Source organism: Zosterops lateralis (genome assembly GCF_965231275.1).
Source record: "Zosterops lateralis genome assembly, chromosome: Z".
In the NCBI taxonomy this organism is placed as follows: Eukaryota; Metazoa; Chordata; class Aves; order Passeriformes; family Zosteropidae; genus Zosterops; species Zosterops lateralis.
This window is the reverse complement of record NC_139800.1, coordinates 38,753,922-38,775,276: the sequence shown is the minus strand read 5'-3', so window position 1 is coordinate 38,775,276 and position 21,355 is coordinate 38,753,922. Positions and strand designations below refer to the sequence as shown.

The following is a 21,355-nucleotide window of genomic DNA, read 5'->3' as shown; positions in this document are numbered from 1 at the left end:
TCACAAAACCAAGATATACTTCTAACCATTACTGCTCAATGATCCAGCTTAAAATAGAATTTTAAAAAACCCAAACCCTGTTCACAAAAGGCATGGCAGAAAGTGCTTCCACACTTCCCAGGATGAAATAGCAATGACCTAAAGATCTTCATGCCAGTGTTGCTTTGTATTATTCTTAAAATTGCAGAATCGTAGAATGGCCTTGATTGGAAGGGACTTCAAAGATCATTTAGTTTCAACCCCTTCCACCATGGGCAGGCACACCTCCCACTAGACCAGGTTGCTCAGAGCCTCATCCAACCTGGCCTTGAACATTTCCAGGGATGGGGCACAAAATCTTTGAGCAACCTGTTCCAGTATCTCACCCCTGGAAGGCAGTTTTTGTCTCGTATCAAATCTAAACACTCTCTCTTTCAGTTTGAAGCCATTCCCCCTTGTCCTGTCACTACATGCCCTTGTAAAACTCCCTTTCCATCTTTCTTCTAGGCTCCCTTCAGGTACAGAGAATGAGATTAGGTCACTGCAAAGCCTTCTCCAGGCTGAATAAATCCAATTCTCTCAATGTTTCCTCCCTCCTCTGGACTCACTCCAACAGACTGATGTCCTTCCTGTGCTGGGACCCCAGAGCTGGGTGCAGGGTTCCAGCTGGGGTCTCACCAGAGCAGAGCAGAGGGGCAGAATCCCCTTCCTGGCCCTGCTGCCCACACTGCTCTGGATGCAGCCCAGGACATGTTTGGCTTTCTGGGCTGGGAGTGCCCATGGCTGGGTCATGTCCAGCCTCTCATCCCTCAGCACCCCAAGTTCTTCTCCCCAGGGCTGCTCTTGGTCTGTCCATCCCCCAGTCTGGACTGATACCAGGGGTTGCCCCAACGCAGGTGCAGCACCTTGGTCTTGGTCTTGTAAACTTTGCGACATTCCCATGGGCCCAGTTTTTGAGCTTGTCCAGGTCCCTCTGGATGGCATCCTGTCCTTCAGGTGTGTCAACAGTACCACTCAGCTTGGTGTCATCTGCAAATTTTCTGAGGGTGCTCTTGATCCCTTTAGGTCATTAATAAAGGTATTAAATAACAGCAGTCTCAGTACGGACTCCAGGGGACCCCACTTGTCACTGATGTCCACTGGGACTCTCACCCATTGACCACAACACTCTGGATAAACACCTCCAACCATTTTTAACCAATTTCTTTCCAATTTAGAGAGAAGGATGTTGTGGGGGACTGCCAAAGGCTTTACACAAGTCCAGATAAATGCTATCTGTAGCCTTTCTCTTGTCCACTGATGCAGTCACTCAGTCATAGAAGGCCACTGGGTTGGTCAGGCAGAACTTGCTCTTGCTAAAGCCATGGTGGCTTGAGTCACTTTCCTGTGTGCCATGTACTTAGCACAGCTTTCAGGAGGATCCATAATCTTTCCAGGCACAGAGACAATGCTGACATGTCAGTAGTTCCCAGGTTCCTACTTTCTACCCTTTTATAAGATGAGTACAATGCCTCCCCTTTTCCATTTCCCCTGACTGCCATGACTTTTCAAATATCATGAAGAGTGGCTTTCCAACTACATCAGCCAATCCTCTCAGGACTCTGGGGTGCATTTCATCAGGTCTCATGGATTTCTATATGTTTAAGTTCCTCAGGTGGTCGCAAACCAGATCTTTATTTGTAGTGGGAGCAACTTTGTTCCCTCCATCCCCATCCTGCTGTCCACACACTCAAGAGGCGTAGGAAGGAAGGCTGCCATTGAAGATTGAGGCAAAAAAAAAAAATCGTTAAGTACCTCAGTATCTTCTCCTCATCTTTTCTTACCAGTTTGCCAGCACTGTTTATCAAGGGAGGGTACACCTTGCCCTCTCTCACCTCATGCTACACAACTGAACTTCATCTCTATGCCCTTCCCAACTCATCTGTCCTTGTTTCTAAGTGCCTCTGCATTTGATTAATTCCCTTTAGTTTCACAAGCAGTTCCCTACTCGGCCATGCCCGTCTCTTGCCTTCCCAGCCTGATTTCTTGTTCCTGGGGATTGCCAACTCTTCTGTTCTATGGAAGACTTCCTCAGAGATTTTCCAGCTCTGTTCCACTCTCTTGCTCCTCTGGGCAGTCTCCCAGGAGAGCCCATCTCTCTGAACAGCTGGAAGTCTGCTTTTCCTAAAGTTCAGGAGCCTAACCTTACTACTTACCTGACCCATGTACCTCAGGACTCGAAATTCCACCAGCACATGGTCACTGCAAACATGCTGCTCAGTTTCTTCCAAACACAGAAAATGAATTACTCTCAGGTTAAGAAACAAAACTGAAATTAATTATAGCTAGATCACTACATTTGGGATAATACTATGGAAACATCAAATTTAATTTTTTATATAGGACAGTTACAGAGATGGATCATGTAAAATCAAATATAAGCTCATGGTTTTAAATTAAGACTGACAGAATATGCAAAATAGGTCAGAAAATTTTCCCTGCAGGTGATTTTCTCCCTAACTGAAACTGAGAGGACAGAACTGAAAACATTACACTTTGTTACACTAACTTTACAGCAGTAGCACCAAACCATCTATGTTAAGAAGTACAAAGTCATCTCCAAATATTTTCATCAGCTTTCACTGTTGGCAAGTTTTACCCAAATTCCACAGAAAACAAGCTAAGAGGCCACCTTGCAATGGTTGTGAAGGCCTTTTCAAGTGAGCAGACTAGTCAAACTGCACAACTGTCCCTGTAACTTGAAATCCAACAGAAATGTATAATACAATAAAGGTACTCCTTTACTATGTCATCTTCTTATCCCATAGGAGTATTGACATGCAGTTTAAAAATGCTTCGGAACTTCAGCAGGAAGGCTTGCACAGACAATAGTGATGCTGTATGCAGGACCAACTTTGGTGTCTCTAAAGGAAAAAAGTGATTAATTCAACAGTTGTTTCAGATCCAAAGGCCTCTTAATAGCTCTGTCTCTGAAACAGTTCCTCAGTCAAATTCAGAGTAACTTCCTCTAGCCAAAACCACAATGGAATGCTCATCCCAAACACCTAAAGCTGCACTACTTAAAAGCCATGCAGCTACTCTAAATGGCAAAGAAATGACTGTAAATTGACCTTTAGAGACCTCACAAAAGCATGTAAAAATATAAAATGAAGACTAATCTGAAAAATGTTAAGATATTTACAATAATTCTTTCCTCAACTTCTTCCTAGCCTATACAACAGCAGTTAATGTCCAATTTTCAGAATGAAAGCTCTGTCTACAGAGAAATGAAATTTTCCATCAGTTACTTATGAATAACCAAGATAAATATTAAAAATTAAAAATTAATGCACATAAGAATTTCCTATGTTTTCTGATGACAGTGATCCAAGCTTCACTATTGTCTTGTGACTGATTTTTAAGCTGAGGTGTTGGGAGGGGGGTTGGATTTTTGTTTTTTAATATTCCAATAACTTTTGGTTAAAATAGCTATATCAGTTTTAAGAAAAAAGTAACCACAAAACTCAACTGACAAGAATTCATTGTGTACCAAGGTGAGCTTGTTACTGCTAAGTGAACTTTCTGATGAAGAAAATAAAAAGCACAGCAGAAGCAAAGGAGATGCTTTCAAACTAAACCTAAAGATGTTTTTAACCTTTCAACATCCCAGAAAATCTCAGCTCCTGCCTGTTTATTGAGTGATTAAGGACAGCATGGTGCATTTTGACACTTGGAGATAAAGTCAAGGAAAATATCCAACAGGCAGCAGGAAGTGAGTATCATGTTGAGATTGAATAGCTGCCAAAGTGCAGAGGGCAAAAAGCAAATGTAAGCAAAGATAACATCCAAGACAGACCAGAAAGCAGTGATGTGTTGCTTCTGATGGTATATAGAAAAAAACTGAACCTCAATACAAGCAGGAAGAAAGAGAAGGAAGAACAATGGGTAGAACACAATTGATTTTTAAAAAGCTATACACACAAGCTGTCAAATATGCTTAACAACCTAGTCTGAGCTTTACAAAGATCAATCAGTTTCTCCCCTGTGCAATCTTGAAATACAGGGAATCTAGTGAAAAGATAAGGTGAAAACCAGCACTCTAGGCAGCATACCTGAAACTTGCAGGTTTTGGCTTTTGTTAAAGCAAGCCCCTTGTTTCACACTACACAAGAATAAGCCATTATAAATATCTAGTATTATATATATACACACACACACGCACACACACACACATACACATCCCTAGTAAAACTAGAGTAAACCTGCTCTGATGCCAGCATAAGGCTACACTGTGTATCTGAGAAATGTGCAGTAACTACCTCCACACAGGTACTTGTAACCCAAACACTCTTACTCACGTTTTATAACTATCAACAAGGTGATATAACCATATTCATAAAGCTCCTACAGAGCTTTATCCACTTCCAGAGAGTGGATTCAACTCTCAGTTCAATAGATACCACACTATGTTGTCTTGCTTTTTCTAGTTTTTCATCTCTAACTATTTCAAAAGATCCTTCTTTTTTCTTTATTGTCAGCTTCTTGTCATTCTTGAGAATGAATGAAAAACCATCAGCCATAAACAATATTAAAGATAACATTACTTAGCAGATAGAAGAAAGTTGTGTTCAAATGAAACATGTTAAAAGTAGTTTAAAAATTCACAGTCCTTCCAAATGAACAGAGAATTGAGGGGAGGAACAGTAATTTTATGCATAGTAATTTTATGCAGCTGACTAAACACTAGACCTCCCAAAACATGCCAATAATGGTAAAATCTACATGTGTGGTAAAAATGGAAGAAAAACCAAGCACAGAAACACAACTACCATACATCCTGCATGTCTCTACTAACAGCCACACAGCTCTCTTCCCCTCCACTTCTATTTTTAAGAAAAAACGTGAGTAATCTCCCTCACAAACATATTCTCACTTGCCTTTACCTCTCATTACTTCTAAAAGACCTGCTACAAGAGTACTTAACTCTCAAGTACTTATGCTGAAGGGCCATGGGCTGTAAACTTTATGGCATAAATTACAGACCAACAGAATAGTATGAAATGAATAATATTTATTTGAAAAGACATCCTTGAGAACACATAGCACGTAGTACACACGTGACACTTGGAAGTGCGACACCCTATTGTCCCTAACTTTTTAAAAAAGAAGTTACAATAAAGTCAGAAAGACTGTTTAATACTGGAACACATTAACAAAAAAAAATATAGTTTGCTTACTAGTTTTCAAATGAAAGCAACTGTCAGTCAGAAGAGCTCTCCCACCTCAGCTTTCTTTTTCCTTGCAAAAAGCAGTCATGATGATAGCATAAAAGGATACTACTAAGTGTTATAGGTCGCATACAATTCAATACAATTCAAAGCTCCTGCTTTGAATTCCACATGATTCACACAATGAAATCTCCTACAGAGCCAAGTCAATCCTCCAAGAAAAGATAAAAATTAATATCTCACAACTATTTTACTTAGCAAATGAATCCAACAGCAGCTAGGAAACAATGATATTCTTCCTTGCACTGTACTTTGCATATCACAACTTCAATAACCCTAAACACTTCCTACTTGACAGTGAAGGTCTTATTTTAGCAAGTGAATTTTCCTATCACTAGGCTACTCCATAAGCTTGAAAAACTCCTGTGCCTCCACTTAATTTGTGGCTTGTTTTAGTACAGATAGACATACACAAGGAACTTGAGAGTAATTTCCATCTGCCTTACAAAGGAGGCAGAGAAAACATTCCTTCACTTAACTCTCTTGTTTTGTATTACCATTACACACAGCTTAAACCAGAAGTGCATTAAGAGACTCTTCACAGCGTGGCCCTGTCACAGTGCATCCTGACATTCATCAACGCAGGGAACAAGGGCAGGTAACACAGGTTTCAACAGATGAAAGCTTCACTCTGCAGCAGTGTATGGCTTCAAGTTTTTTTAGAGATGGCTGTGATGAACTAGACAGAAAGTACCACCAGTATTGAAAAGGCACGAGAAGGTTTGCAGCAAGGTGCAGCTAAGGAAGGCACAGCTGACATGAGGCAATTGTGATCCCTCTCTTCCTCCTACATTTGCTTGCTGCTGTGCTTTGAACCTTTTCAGAACATGGGGGTTAATAGCTGTAATTGCATCTCTTGTTCTCCTTTGACTTCTGGTTTCTTATTAGTTACCTGCTTCCAAATCGTGAGAGCATTTAAAATTTACATTATACATGCACATAAGCCTTATAAAGAACAGCCTGTGCAGAAACACAGGCACAGATTCAAAAGTTTGTCTTTCTGAACTGCTGTGCAGCATGAAGGATAGAGTTTTTCCAGAAGAAAAGGTGCATGGCAATGGTATTTCAGACTATGAAAGAAAAAGAAAGATCTTGCAGCTGCTAAATCCTCCACAGAAGCACCAACATACAGTCCTCCCTGCAATCAATGTGGTCTTCTTTCAAAGGAGCACATGACTTTACAGAAGTTATTACCACAGGGTTATCAGACAATATATGGGTTTCTCCATGATCATACTCTGCTAAGCAATTAGGTCAAACTGTGCTCTTGAAAATTAGTTTAGTGCAACTGAAGGTCAAGGAATGAAAGCATGTGGGGGAGATGAAGCAGAAAAGAAGTAGAAGGATTTACCTCTCAAGCACATACAAAGACCTTGCCAGAAAAAGGAGTTGCACTGTTGCTAGAACTTTGTAGTGTATAAAAGGAACATTCTTGGCACTGAAAAACTGGCATCTGTGTACAAATAGAAAAAGTGTTCCAAGTTACAAGCTGTACACAGAAACAAAAAGGAACTTCTTCACATCAATGTGCTCACCAGTACTGTCTTGTTCATTCTAAATTACACTTTTGTCAATGGATTGATGTGGCTTAGTTGTCAGGCAAATAAGTAGATTTTTGTTACGTTTAACCAGAACAAAGAGCTATTACATGCTTTTACAGAGTTCTATAATTCCTTAAAAAAAACCAACCCAGATTATTTTGCATAAGCAGGAATTCTGATGTCAGATTCTTTTTCTTATATTCACATTTGGGTTTTGGAATGCAAATTTGAATGAGTAAAGTACTCTGGGTCTATGCTGGCAGCAGATGTTCAGAAGAAAAGGCACACTGATAAAGCTGGAAGCATTACAGAAGGTTTGATGATTCTGTTCTCCTGGAAACCCAAGGATTACTGAAGACACAAAACAGAAACACACTAACAGCTTTACATATGGCTGTAAGAAATTGACTGAATTATTCTTCTGAAAGCAGTCAAAAGATTAAATTCTCTTTCCTGCTTTTTCTAGTGCTTTGAACTGTTGAATAGGTGGGTGAGAGGCAAATCCTAGACAGGCAGAGACAAAACCTGCCCTCCTTCCTGTATATATATAAACAATTCAGCTCTGTCTCCAGTTTCATTATATCAATCCAGCACTCACTTTTACAGTCTGGGTAACACCAAACATGCACACTTGTCAGTGTGCCAGTAGACAACACAAGAAGTGTAAGTTATCAACGTTGCTGAAACTTCATACAATGGACTGAGTAATGGTCAGACACTATTTTTATGCTGTCCAGTGGGGGGGCGGAGCGGAGGAGCCGTTGGCTATTCCTTTGTAAGCAAAAGCACATTATCTAAAGGCTGTAACTTCTACACTTCAGGTGCAGTAAAACATTACACTGCTCAGGAGACAAACATTTTTTCTTGGTTCCTTACTGAGAATTCATTTTATCCCTAGGATTACATTTCACTTTAAAGTTTCATCTAATACAGTTCAATGTGACATAAATGCAGAGGCACTATACAGACAGTTAGAGAAGCTGAGAGTTAGTTTATATAATTTTCCCTGTGGTGTGTTCAATTTTTAATTTTTTTTTTTAATTTTTAATATGAGACTAAGCAATACTGCAAAGCTCAAGAGCTCTTAGCTTTCTAGTATACAGACAAAAGCAGTGCTACACCACACTTTTGCACCCACACTGTCTCTCCCACTTTCACAAAAAGAAATGTAGAGTTAGATTGAGTGAATCTTGGTATTCTGTGGTTCTCTCTCAAGGGATGCTTCTGAGTCACTAATCTTTGACATGTGCATTGCTAAAAGGCAAAAAGTACTCGCCTCTTCTAGAGGAATTTGGAGCTGCTTCTTTGCAGTTACAGTGGGAACAATAATAATTCACTGAAAGTGGTGATGTGACAAATATAAAATGAACACAACAGGTATGAGAATTAACTCAGTCTAAGCACATGTAAGATTCTGGGTAAAACTTGGGGATGATAAAAACAACACAAAGTGAAAATGTGAGATGTTCCTAAGCCTCAAATGAAATGTGTTAATGACATACTTAAGTAATAATCAAACTACAGAATGTGAAGAGCTAGATAGTACTAGAGGAAATACACTTGACCAAAGTCTACTCATAGACAAAGAAGTCTGCAATACAGATGTGAAGTCCACATCAAAATGTTGTGGTATTTAATGTATAAGCTGGAGGAATGTGTATGGCTGTACAACTGCCAAAGCAGCTGTATGTCAGCCATTTCCTATTAATGATGCCTGGGCTGGAGCTTGTAGAAACCCGTTTGCTCTGCACACATGTACATCTGCTAAAGCCTTTTCAGAATACTATGACAATTGGAGTACTCACACACATAAGCAGTTGAAGTAATAACTACATCTACAACATGCAGAAAAAAGCTAAAAAAAAAAAAAAGCCCCCCAAAAAATAGAAAAAAGGGGAGATAATGCAAAAAAAGCCACAGATTTCCAAGCAACTGCCATTCATAGTACTAAAAAGTACATGTACACATACAGCTACTTTAAGATTCACTGCCTAAGCACTGCCAGATAAATACAGAACTTAATACACCTTGCAAGTATTTAGATAGAGGTCTTAATGCTTCTACTGTTAAATTTAAGTCTTAATGCTTCTATTGTTATTTAATACTTCATTTTCCCTTTGTTTGGACTTTTCATGAAATTTGTAAACCAACTCAGCAATTAACATTAAATTATAATGTAATGTAGCGAAATGTTTAAAGACACAAGTCTGACTTGGAACTGATCATAAAAGCTCAATTATCACTAGCTCAGAAAATCTTAAACCAGTGAATATTAAAACATCTATTGTGCGTCAACATATTGTGTGTGAATATTAAAACATATGAGCAGAATAAACATTTGATTTTGGTGATGCTAAAGACTGTTGTTGATGCTATTTCATAACCAATGTTTTGAGTTACGTGCTCCGCTTTTCAGCAATGGGTTCTGAAGCACACATGAATGGGTGTTTGTCCTTCAGCTTGGGGAAGAAAAGTCTAGTGATGAGACCTCACTTGTGTGATCCACTCTTTTGTCACAATGTGATTCACTCTTTTGCCTTTCCTCATTTCACCTTTTCAGGAATCCCCTCTTCAGTAGTGTAAGACCTACTATCCTAATGAGCAACAACATGGTGCCTGTAAGCAGCATTCCTATGGAGATTGACTCTGGAAGATATCTATGCTGAATGGCCACAAAACCACAGAAATTCATCACCTTTACAGCACAGCTGCACCTGTTAAATACATTAAACAATGCTAATATAAGAAAACTTTTTTCCAGTATACTTGAAGAAAATAATTTAATACAGTGATAGAGTATGGATCATTCAAACACTTCCTAGAAAAATGATGAAATCTAATTATTAAGAGCAGAAGTGAAGATGTACTGCAAAGCCCCAAGCAGTTTATGACTCATCTTTCTCTAGAAATTACACAAACTAAAGGTATGGAAAGGATTTAAAGTTTGGTTACTTTCTACTTCTACCAGGTATGAAGAATCACTAAAATCCACAGGTGTATTACTAACGTTTTAGTATTAGAGCATTAAGGAGACACATCCTCCTTATGCTCCACAGATGATGGTGGAGTAATTTTTTGTGTAGAAAAATTCTGGATTTTCTCCTTCAATTATTAACTTAATGTTAGCTAAATATGTAAGAAACTCACTGAGCTACAAACACATCACTTAAGCCAATTATGAAAATACTGCTTTTTCATGACTTAAAGGCAGCTCTTTAAGATTCTATGGCATTATAAACAAAGCAGTTTGTGTCACAAACACAATGCTCTTATGCTAAGTGCCTTACTAACTTCTATATACATTATGGTTTTATGAGCTATTATTTAGAGCTAAGTAATTGTCTGCTTCCTCACATCTTCAGCTTTTATTCACAGCTATTCACTCTTGCAGACAAGCTTGGGCGTTTCAGAATTCAGAACATCTAAAAAAAATATTTATATATATATTATATATATATACACACACATACATACACACACACACACATACACATACATATTCCAAGTTGTCCCCTCTGACTCCTGTGCAAAGGAGGGTTTGTCTGGCTACCCTATGGCTGCTGCCACAGGAAAACATACTCAGACTGTGCTGTCACCAGTCTCATTGTTCAGGGTTAATCAGAATCAGGTTTTGCTTCCCTGTCCTTCAGAGCAGTCCTTCCACAGGGTCTTAGCTGGCCAGACCTGCACGGCACTGACATGGAGCACACTCGGTGTAGGCTTTTCAGCATGGTTCAGTAGGCTGAGCGAGTACCTGTCACAAACAGAGGCTTCCCTATCCCATGGGCCCTTCATTCCTATGCTGTGATGGCGGCTGGCACTGATCCTTGTCTGGCATGCCCGTGCTGACCCAATTCAGGGAGCTCCATCTGTAATCCCCTCCTGCTTCCAGACTGCACTCAGGATGGAGCCGGTGCTAGCACAGGAGAATGCTGCTCTCTGGGTGAGGAACAGGACATTCCCATTCTCTGACCCCTGTGCTAGGCTGGCTTAGCCACCTCCAGTGGGCTGGCAGGCAGGCAGAGCAGTACTACCAGGAACTAACACATCCTTAGGAGGAACAGTAACGTAAAGGTTTCTTTCTAGAGGAACAAAAGAGGCAGCAGAAGTAGCCCAGCTTTGCAAGATAGAATCTGGAATGGTTTGTTCTTCAGCTAATGTTAGAACTGGCAGCAGAACCAGGAATAGAGATATCCTCCTTTCAAGCAAGAATGTGAAGTAAATAGTATCAGAAGGCCCTTTCAAATAAAAAGCCATGAGAAAAGACGAGACATAAGGAACAGAACCATTCCCTGACGTGCTTTCCTCTCCCAGGGAATCAGTGGCAATTCTATACAGATGGCCCTGCTCATGGAGATAATAAAATATTGCCAGATAGATAATACACCAACAAAGACAACACTCCCATACCAAAATGTTTGAAGTCTGTGCTTGCAAGGAATAAAAACCACAACAAAACAAAAACAAATACACACAAATGCAAAGCAAACCAAACTAAATCCCTAAAAGAAAGAGAAAGCTGAAGGAGAGAAATATACCTCTAGGATTACATCTGCATCATCTTCCTTAAAGGTAACAGTAGCCAAGTGTCCCAACAAAGGAGTCTGTGTCAGCAAGAAGAAAGGTATTGAAAGATAAAATTTGTTACCATTCAAGACTTTAATATACTTTTAATTCTTATACAATAAAACTCTCATCCTTGTTGATGGAGTTACTCAACGTTGACTTCTCGGCCTCAAAGTTGTAGGACCCAAGTAAGACACACACTAGTATTATCTTCCCCTGTGGACAAAAGGGTTTCACACTGGTCAAACACTAGGCACCCACAAAAGTCACTTGCTCACCCCGTCCTGCCACAGCTGGGCACAGGAGAGGAAAAAAAAATAAGAAAGTTGACATAAGAAGCATAAGAAAACACTCTGAGGGAAAACCAGGCTCAGCTTAAAGCTAGAAAGTGAATTTATTACTGACAAAATCAGAGGACTAAATGAGAACTAAAACATGCCCTTAAAACATCTTTTCCCTCCCAGTCCCTTCCTCCTTCCCACTGACAGCACAGGGAGGCAGGGCATGAGGGTTTTGGTCAGGTCACCACTGATATTTTCTTCCACTGCTCCAGGAAAGGATTCTCTCTGGGCTTCCCCTGTGAGGCCATGGTGTCCCTTGCATGGAAGACAGTTCTCTGTGAACTTCTCCAGTGTGGCTCCACACTCACGAGCAGCAGTCCTGCCGAAACTCCCACGGCTGCAGTCCTCCCCAAACTATTGTGCCTTGGGTCTCTCTTTCCATGGGGTGCAGTCCTCCAAGCACAGGCTGCTCCAGCCTGGAAACAGGGGGCCCCCTCTCTTCACCAGGTCTCCCACAAGATCACAGCATCCTCCAGGCATCCATCTGCTCCAGCATGAGCACCTCCCTCTTGGGCTGTGGGTGGATCTCTGCATCCCCCATGGATCCCCACGGGCTGTGGGTGGATCTCTGCATCCCCCATGGATATGGCCTGTGGGTGGATCTCTGCATCCCCCATGGATCCCCACGGGCTGCAGGGGCACAGCTGCCTCACCATGGTCTCACCACAGCCAGCAGAGGAATCTTAGCTCCAGAACCTGGAGCACCTCCTGCCCCCTTCTTCTCCACTGGCCTTGGTGTGTCCGTGTTGTTTCCCTCACATCTTCTCCCTTCCTCCTCCAGCTAGAGAAAAAAAAAACTGTGCCCCACTTTGGTTCAACTTTCTTCTTAAATATGTTACCATTGAGGCATTACCAACTATTCTAATTGGCCCAGCTTTGGCCAGCAGGTGTCCATCTTCAGAGCCATCAGGGATTGGCTCTGCTGCCCATGGTGGAAGCTTCCCGCAGCTTTTCACAGAAGCCACCTCTGTGATCCCCTACTACCAAAAACCAGGCTGTGCAAAACCAACATAAGGGGTAGAACCCCACACCTTGTCACTCATTACATCTGGCAGAATGATTTAACCTAGCAGAATAACTTAATTGTAAACTATGTCAGAATAAAAGATTATCAATTAGGATGGAAGTTAGCTGCACTCAGTTGCACCAACGTAGCTAGGTAAAGCAAGCACAGTGGCAAATAACAAGCACCACAAAGGACACACATGATTTGAAACTTTATGCATTGGCTTTCTTAGTCTCCTTTAGAAATTCAGGATTACAAAATACTGTATCAGCAGTGAAGTTTAATCCTCTCCTCTAAAAACTTCAGCAAACAGAAAGAATAAGAGAGAAGAGAGTCTCCACACCATTTCTCTATAAACACAAGACAGTTAAAAGTCACCAGTTTCCAGAAAATTAACAGCCTTTCTCTGTCCTGTAAGTGTTTACAGAACACTACAGGTCTAACAGACTGTGGTCTGGGGAAAATGTCCCTCTGCTATCAGTTCCCATGGCACGAATGCAGGTACTCTAAGTGCATACTTCTACAGGCACACCTAGCCAGCGCCTCAAAGCTAGAACAACCACTGACACTTGAGAGAAGCCTGAGGAAATGTACAAGAGCCCAGAAGCCAACTTACATACCAGGCAGAAAGCAGGATTCCAAGTAACTTTCAAAAACTTAGAAGCATACCATTAATTTCTCACAAATAAAGACATAGTAGAAATATAGTATTTCCAGTACCCTGGTTCAGTTACTGGTTCTTAGCATCCTATTCAGGTAAGAAGTGCATAGACAAATGCTATTGCCCCAAATAATTTTTATCCTTTCCAAAACCTCACTCCTCTGCATAATTCAGAAAAAAAAATAAATCTTAAACTATCATTTCAATCAGTATGTAAAGACAGTTATAATTTACACTGACTACAAAATCTCTAGCATTGCATAAAGCTTATGGATCCCCATAAGTTCATGACCACCCAGTAAGGTATTTTTCTTTCTGTTAAATACAGGCAAGACCATCTGAGCTTCCTAACAAACAGAGACTTGCACCTGCAAGCAGCAGGTACTGGGGAAGATTTGCTCTACTAGAGTGGCACACCAGGGTCCCTGCTGTTGGTGGTCAAAGCACCATTGTGGTCTGGACAGCCATGTAACAATGCTTCCTCCTCAACACCACTGCCTCTGGAAGCAGAAATAGTCTGGCACATCAGCTTGCACAAACAGGAAGGAATAAGGGGAAGGAAATTAAAGTTCTCAAACCAAGAGAATAAGGCTGAAAAACACCATGTGGATTACTCAGTGAAGTGTTTTACAGCACTGCTGTAAACCATATGAGTTATTCTGGGACTGGGTGAATATCTGTCACAAGATATTCCCTCCAACATCAATGTGTGCCACAACCAAAAAAGCCCACAAAACTCCAATATGCCAATAATACCACATTTTTAATACAACAGGACAACATCCTCAAGGACTACAATATGCCTGGAAACTTTGAAAGACAGTGTTAAAACTGATTCAAAATATCAACAATGACTGTATCCTTATCAGCCTTCTCCTTTTCCAGAAAAGCATCATGTAATTCTTTCTTTTAATTTTACAAGCCCAATCTTGGTACAATTTAGATTCTCTGTTCACACTGGTCTCATTTCAACAGGTCCCATAAGATCGTTTTCCTTAAGACAAGAATCCTTTCAATTCCAGCCTGCAGAACCATCTGTGAAAACTGTAAATGTAAATATAGTTTCTAAAGTTTCTTTGTTTCACCAACCATCTCCATTTTTCCAGAGTATTAATAATATCATACCACTCCAAGCATAGTCCTACAAGGCCAAATGTACTGAAGTCTTAAGTCTTCTTTCTCAAGAAGCTTCATCTCTCAGCTTCACCACCTTAGCTTAGCATCTCTTCTTCACTTTAGAAGAAGACAGCAGCAATCTCTTTGAAATGGAGAGACAAGACCTACAAGTAACATGTGAAGGAGGATGTAGAAAGGTTTGCAAGGATATGGAGAGATACCTGCCCCTATAATTCATCTCTGTCATTAGTCTGTTCCATAACCGCACCAAAACCAACAGGAATGTCACCCAACAACTGACCAAAATGTGCAGGCTCCACTCTTCCTGTATCCCCTCCTAGATAAGATCTCAGAGTTTAGCAACATGACCTATGTTACGCTCTTGGCACTGGCCTTTGTACCCAGTTCTGCAAAATTTCACATTATGCCAAAATTCACTGCAAGCAACAAAACAGTAAAGGCTTGAAGATCTTTAGACTTTGTCTATACTTTTCTCAGCTTTACCCATACTCATCGTAGTTAAGTATGACCTATTATACTGCATGCCTAGTCAAAGAATGCTGTTCAGGTTTAGTGGATAATCCTCCTTTATGTCACCTATCTTCCTCCAAGGGGGACAAAGCACAGCTTGAGAAACAACAATTTTATTTGAGACAGAGCTCCTACAAAGCCACTACCATCCAGGAAAGAAGCTCATGAGCCACGGCTTTAACTGGCATAATTTCTTCAGAATATAGAATTGAATCAACAAGTTGCACAGGTTTTCTAACCAAGCTAGTTAAAAACAGGAAGACATCTGGACATTAAGGCAGGGTCTCAGAAGAAACATACAATCTCCTCCAAAAACTCTGACTAACTGCAATAACCATTCATGAAGATTATACCTGTTACTACTGCACCTCCTATAGTTCTCCTATTTTCCAGCTTAAACTTCCTTGTTGTCAGTTTATGCTCTTCTGTTTTTGTAGTAAAGCGACTCTTTATCTCTGTGCCACCTGCATATTTAACTTGAAATAGATTTATGGAGGCAATCACAACTCCATGTAGGCTGAGATTTCACAGCTTTCAGCTGATCTGAGAGTGTACACTTGCCATAAATTAGATACAGGATGCGGCATTTTTCCCCTTTGACAGCAGCACTACATAAAAAAAAAACCCCAAACCTGAGACAAAACAACCTACAGAGAAACACACAGCAGAGGAAAGAGATACTGATCCTTTCAACCACCAACATTGCAGCCTGAGCTTTGAACAAAGCTCTCCTGAAACGGTGTCAGCCTCCCCTTCTTCGGCTAAAGGGGCCAACTTTTGCTCAGTACACGCAATTCCAGCAAAGAAACTGACACACTCAAACATCTGTAAAGAGAGAAAAGGGGGAGGAAAATACCAAACACCCCAAAAACTCCCTTGAATACAGAAGAACTAATCTGGAAAGCTAGAAGGTCAGAGTGAAGTTTCAGCACACCCTTAACATGCCTGCTCTGATACTGATCATGCCTCACTGAGCCTGGCTAGAAGTAAAATCAGACAAGCATTTTTATCTGCTTCCTGATGAGTTTAGATTTACAAAGATTTGTGCATTTAAACTGAAAGCACAGAATAATCAGCAAGCTCTAGGTTTTATTACACTGTATTTTAAAAGACATACAAAGCAGCCATTATTCTTCCTCAGGGAGAGAAATAAAGTAAGCAGGACCAAATTATACCCAAAAGAATCACCATCACTTCTTGTGCTTTTCATGAAGCAAACCTCTCAGTACATTTTATAAGGCAGCTATTGTCACCAGTGACACTGTATGGTGACAGCTCTTGCAGCCTGTGCAATCAGCAGCTTGCAGGTTATTGTACATTTGTAAAAAGGAAACATTTTGAGGCATGTCTGGGAGGGAAAGTGACTTGAGATGCATAATTTTTGCAACCATGCTTTCCAGTTAAGAAAACTTCCTTTTCAGTATCCATGCAACCACCAGAGCCAGGAGTTACAGACAAGCATGGAACAACCAACTTCTTCTGCAAGGGTTGATAAAACATGCACATAGTTCACAAACAGCCCAGAAAGGGTTATTTAATGTAATTTGAATTACACAACCTTCAATTCTTCAAATAAAAACAAAAAGCACACAAAGACACCAATCAACCAAGTTTCCTGGTCAAACAGGGGGTTTGTCAACATTTTCAGAGTTGCTTTTGAGGTCCTTTCCCCTGAAAAACTCATATAGTCCACTCAATTTAATTAATTATCATGTACTACTAAAATCTGAATAAAGTAGTTATAAAAACAGTGAAGTATACACTTGGAGTATTTATGATCATGCCTGTATGAAAAACACAGGAAATGGCACCGCAGACGTCTGCACCTTCTGCTTCTTCAGTTTAACCACTTTACTGCTGCTTGAGAAAGAAAGTTAACACATGCCTTATAATGGAGCAATGGAGATGAGCTTATAGCAAGAAAATGCAAGGAAATAGAAACTGGAAATTTCAATGTACCACAGTTAAAAGTTTTGTAGCTCACATGCAACAGTTTTAGCCTTATGAAATCATCTTTCACATTGCTCCTTCTCCTCCCTCCTAATAACTTTCTGATAATTCATAGGAAAAATGCTACACTAAAAGATTATTAAAGATTGCTGTCATGGGTTTTAAATGTGACAGTTTTGAAAGGAAGCATCACCTGAAATGTGTTTCACATCCTATAAGTCTCACAACAGAGCATGACAATACTGACGCAATTTTAATACATGGGGTAGTTAGCAAGATTAACTTAGGTTGTCAAGCCTGAAAAATGCCATGAAGGTCAGATTCTGGTCACCATTCAAATTGGTTTGTTTGAATTTCTTTCAGCGCTTTTACTTTCCTCCCAATACAGATGTGCAATGCTGTTACAGTTATGGTGTTTAGATAGATGACAGTCTCTGCAGCTGTAAAACACAGTCCTACCAAAACCCAGCATCTGAATAATCAAAACCACAGACATTCATGCACATTTATTTATTTATTTGTTTGTATATTCAGCCTACATTCTCTCTGTTTACAATGGAAATCATTTTCCAGGGGAAAAAAATCCTTTTTCACTTAACTCTGAAAGGTAGAGGAACATCTTACATATTTCCATATGTAAATATGCATAAATACATATTTGCACAGCTCTCTGTTCTCTCTTATCAACATCTTCAGCATGTTATCCTAGGCATTTTTCTCTCTCAACTGATAAAGCCATTAGGTAGGTTTAGGTTGCTGCTTTTTTACTCTTAGCATCTCTGCTTAGTGCACTACCAAAGGGAGTCAGAGCAGTCTCCAAAACTGGCAAGATTCAGTGTAGCTTTCCTTTGACAAGTTACAAGTGTTTCCCTAGTGAGTCCAACACGTCCAAATAAGCCTGACATTCAAAACTGTTAAGATACCTCTTCCTACTCTCTGAATCAACAAGAATCTAAAAACTCTGTGAACCACAGTGCAATGCAAATACCATTCTTCAATTCCAAAACTATACCTTAACACTCTGCATCTCTTTTAGAAAGCACATGAAAGCTTGAAGAAAAATAAAACAACCAGAAATACCAAATGTGGGTGTTGTGGGTGAAGGAAGAAGGAGCTGTCTATATGATCAGGAACTCACACAGACAAACACTGTGTGAATTTATAACACAGCTTTGGATAGCTCTCTCTAAAATTATTTAAACAACACCACATTTCTCACAATACTGTATGAATTCCCAAGCAAGGTCAGTCATGGGAGGTAAAAGCATACCTTGAAATGTTCAGTGAGCTTTGAAGGTCTTTACTTGCTTGCTCACCATAGTGAGGTTTTTAACACTGCTGAACTTGAATTCCTGACTTTTGGGCAGACTGAACTAAAAGTACTGCAGCAGGGTATTTAAAATGCACAGTCACACCACCTGCAAGTGCAGGCAGAATTAAAATGACAAAATTGCTTTTAGCAAATTGGTTGCTATTCCATGATAATGTTTACCAGTCCTTGAAACTTCATGCTTAGATGATTACTTAACATGTCTGTAGGTAGCCTGAATGTGAACAAGTAACACATGAAATTTCATATTTGTAAGATGGAAGACAAAAAAAAAAAAAAAAAAAAAAGTGTATGCAATCCACCATACATTAATCAACAGCAATTTTCTTACATCTTCCAAATATAGCATTAGATCCATAAGTCTCCCATAACTGCATTGGTACAAAAGCTTAAGATAAGCCAGCCTGAACAGCCATGAATTTGTCAGGAGAAATCACATATGGGCAAGAAAAATAAATAGGGATGATTCTACCGGTATTCACAAATTTATTTTTCCTTATTATCCCCAGGCATAAATGAAAATGAACTAAAGACCAGAAGAAAACTCAGATATTTTGTTAACAACACTATGACTGTTTATTACATTTTGTGCAAAAGCATGATAAAATACCATAAAACTAGAAAATGCCTTTTTTTTTTAGCCCAGGCACACCATCATGCCTTGTCCTAATTTCCAAGAACCCTAGGTGTTATGCTAAGCAATACTTAAACCTCCTTTATTACTTTCTAACATAAATTTAATTTACACAGCCCATTTGCTTTCTTCAACACACCTTTCTTATTCAAATGATTTTTTATTCTCGTTACTGTCAGAAGTATTATAATGTAACAAAGACTTAAATAATTTACAAGGGGAAAAAAAACCAGTGTAGATTATTAAAATCAAGATTATTAAAATTCACTGATCTCTATCAAAAGGCAGGTTGGCCTAGGAACTTAAGGATCTTTTCATTCAAACACAAGTCTGTCAATAAAAACTCACCTGTTAATTTATTTACTTTTTTTGCTTCATGCCTGCAGCTAAGTAAGAGGAAATAAAAACATTCTTCTGTAAGAAGGGGAAAAATCAGTTGGTTTTGCAAAATGGAACCTTTCATCATTGCTTAGTTGAAGTATTAATTCACAATTTGGGTTCCCAAATCAATACAGGAAATTTTAAAGTCAAAGGTGTTTTTAATATTCACTGTTTTTTGAATTTTGAGCCTCAGGGTAACTACATTTATACGCAAACCTACCAGTCAAACTTCCTAAAGGGTAAATGAGGAATGGAAAGCGACAGATTTACAAAAAAGTATTTTGTGCAACCCTAGAAACTTAAGTTCCAAAAGTAGTTAAAAACACCACTAAAATAAACCATACAACAGTTATCCTGAAGTTTGCTTACTCTTATGCCAACATTTCACACTGGAATAATCCTGGTTACTTAAAACTATACTGAAGTGAAAGCTTTGGGCCTTTTAAATAACTATATACCATTTTAAAAGTGAAAACCCTGTCAAACATTTCACAGTATTTTACCATCCATTGGTATGGTAAAACATATGTAGATAAAATTGAGATGGTTCTTAGATTCATTTACTCCTTTTCAAGTGAAAACTAGAGTAGATTTTAACATTCTTTAAAGTCAATGAAATACTATAGGTTTAGACTGCATGCCAAGTTTCTATAGTATTAGGATGGATAAAACCCCCAGTGCTGTAATACCCTACTGGTAAATGATCAAATGAATATACCATTTTTAAACTGAACACCATTACCTAACACTGCCAATTTGAAACCCTCCATTTGTTCTGCTGTTTTTGGTTGTTCTTTTACTACCTAATGTTTTCAGCGTTTGTACTTCCCATACTGTAAAAACAAAATGCCTGTTCTCCACTGCTGTGTTCTGGAGCCTGTGACTTCCAAAGAGCATTTATTTGAAAAAAAAAACTCCATGTATTAAAACACTTCTTATGTAACTAGCTTAAGGGCAATTGTTCTATTTCATAAATATGTATTAGTGACCAAACATTCACACTGCAACAAAACATTGCACTGATACTTCCTCTTTATAAAAAAAAAAAAAAAAAAAAAAAAAAAAAAAAAAAAAGGAGAAATTACATAAACCTTAACACCTTCTAGATTTGATATGTATGTGTATTTATTTTCTTCCACACAGTCAATCATTTATCAATACCTGTAAGCACAAAAATGGTTTAATTTTTAAGAGTTCAGAAATCTAAACTTGAATTTTGGAACACTGTGCATCCTTGTCAAGCTAGAAATCAAATATAACAATTTTAGGTGCCAAAATAATTGTTTAGACCAAAAAATCCAACTTATGCTTGAGCATGATAACACGTCTTCCTATCAAGGTATCCAGCAAGTTAATACTACCTCACAGTCTAACACAGAATATCTAGGATATTACTCTAGATGTATGAAAACATCAATCCAGAACACTATGAGGAAATAAAAGTACGTATTTATCGTCAAAGTCACACACATCAACAAACTTGTACATAAATGGAACAAGGTTCATTGGAAATACATTGCAATTAACTTTCTTAATAATGTGGTGAGGTTCTTGGTTGGTTAGCTGTTGTCCGGGTGGGGGTTTTTTTGTTTGCGTTTTTTTGGTTGTTGTTGCTGTTTAGGTTTTTTGTTTCTGTTTATCCTTATTTTTATTTATTTTAAAGAAATCGTGAAATATTTGAGTTCCTCCCTATTTAAGTAACTTGTTCTCAACATTTGCTATGACTGGACCCTTCACTGGAAAGATACCTAGAGCAGATGGGGTCATCTGCTCCAGGTATACTGAATGCCCTGTGTTAACTGAACACTGATCCTGTGCTTTGAAATCACCTAGATGAACGCTAGAAAAGGATTCTGCCATACTGGTATGCCAGAATGCCATTGGATTCCTCCTTAAAGAAGGAGGAAAGAACCTGAAAAGGACTGTCATGTAACACAATTCAGTGTTTCGACAGTCTTAGAACATAGAAAACACTGAAAAAAAAAAAAAGGCATGACTAACAGTGTGAGCTCGGAGCAACTCACAGCTACATAGCATTCAAGAATCAAGGCT

The 21,355-nt window shown here is 39.2% G+C and overlaps 1 protein-coding gene across 1 annotated transcript in view; it reads right to left on the bottom strand.

Moving 5' to 3' along the window:
* The window catches only part of DAPK1 (death associated protein kinase 1), an 83,339-nt gene that overhangs the window by 61,404 nt on the left and 580 nt on the right, over nt 1–21,355 (bottom strand). The gene's annotated exons all lie outside the window — the stretch shown is intronic.